The sequence below is a fragment of the Triticum dicoccoides genome, chromosome 2B (assembly GCF_002162155.2).
Source record: "Triticum dicoccoides isolate Atlit2015 ecotype Zavitan chromosome 2B, WEW_v2.0, whole genome shotgun sequence".
In the NCBI taxonomy this organism is placed as follows: Eukaryota; Viridiplantae; Streptophyta; class Magnoliopsida; order Poales; family Poaceae; genus Triticum; species Triticum dicoccoides.
In genome coordinates, this window is record NC_041383.1 from 331,375,042 (window position 1) to 331,376,563 (window position 1,522).

Here is a 1,522-nt window from a genome sequence, read left to right on the forward strand (position 1 = left end):
ATCACCAGATATCGCCTATTCTCCTCTATACTGCTTGCATTAGAGTAGTGTAGCATGTTACTGCTTTCCGTTAATCCTATTCTGATGCATAGCCTGACATTGTTGGTACATCTGTTGATACCTTACCTGCAATCCTAAATACTTAGTATAGGATGCTAGTTTATCATCATTGGCCCTACATTCTTGCCAGTCTGCCTTGCTATATTATTGGACCGTGATCACTCAGGAGGTGATCATGGGTATATACTATACATACATACATACTATACAGATGGTGACTAAAGTCGGGTCAGCTTGATGAGTACCCGCAGGTGATTCTGATGAGGGGGCTGAAAGGACAGGTGGCTCCATCCTGGTAGAGGTGGGCCTGGGTTCCCGATGGCCCCCGACTGTTACTTTGTGGCGGAGCGACAGGGCAGGTTCAGACCACCTAGGAGACAGGTGGGCCTGGCCCTGTTCGGCGTTCGCGGATACCTAACACGCTTAACGAGATCTTGGTATTTGATCTGAGTCTGGCTACTGGCCTATACGCACTAACCAACTACGCGGGAACAGTTATGGGCACTCGGCGTCGTGGTATCAGCCGAAGCCTTCTTGACGTCAGCGACGGAGCGGCGCGCGCCGGATTGGACCGTAAGCCTGCTCTTGTATTAAGGGGGTAGTTCTACTTCCAGCCGCCCTCGCAGCGTGCAGGTGTGCAATGGGCGATGGGCCCAGACCCCTGCGCGCATAGGATTTAGACCGGCGGGCTGACCTCTCTGTTGTGCCTAGGTGGGGCTGCGACATGTTGATCTTCCGAGGCCGGGCATGACCTAGGAAAGTGTGTCCGGCCAAATGGGATCGAGCGTGTTGGGTTATGTGGTGCACCCCTGCAGGGAAGTTAATCTATTCGAATAGCCATGATCTTCGGTAACAGGACGACTTGGAGTTGTACCTTGACCTTATGACAACTAGAACCGGATACTTAATAAAACACACCCTTTCAAGTGCCAGATACAACCCGGTGATCGCTCTCTAACAGGGCGACGAGGGGAGGATCGCCGGGTAGGATTATGCTATGCGATGCTACTTGGAGGACTTCAGCCTACTCTCTTCTACATGCTGCAAGTCGGAGGCTGCCAGAAGCGTAGTCTTCGATAGGACTAGCTATCCCCCTCTTATTCTGGCATTCTGTAGTTCAGTCCACTGATATGGCCTCCTTACACATATACCCATGCATATGTAGTGTAGTTCCTTGCTTGCGAGTACTTTGGATGAGTACTCATGGTTGCTTTCTCCCCCCCCCCCCTTTTCCCCTTTCCTTTCTTTCTGGTTGCCGCAACCAGAAGCTGGAGTCCAGGAGCCAGACGCCACCGTCGACGAAGACTCCTACTACACCGGAGGTGCCTACTACTACGTGCAGCCCGCTGACGACGACCAGGAGTAGTTTAGGAGGATCCCAGGCAGGAGGCCTGCACCTCTTTCGATCTGTATCCCAGTTTGTGCTAGCCTTCTTAAGGCAAACTTGTTTAACTTATGTCTG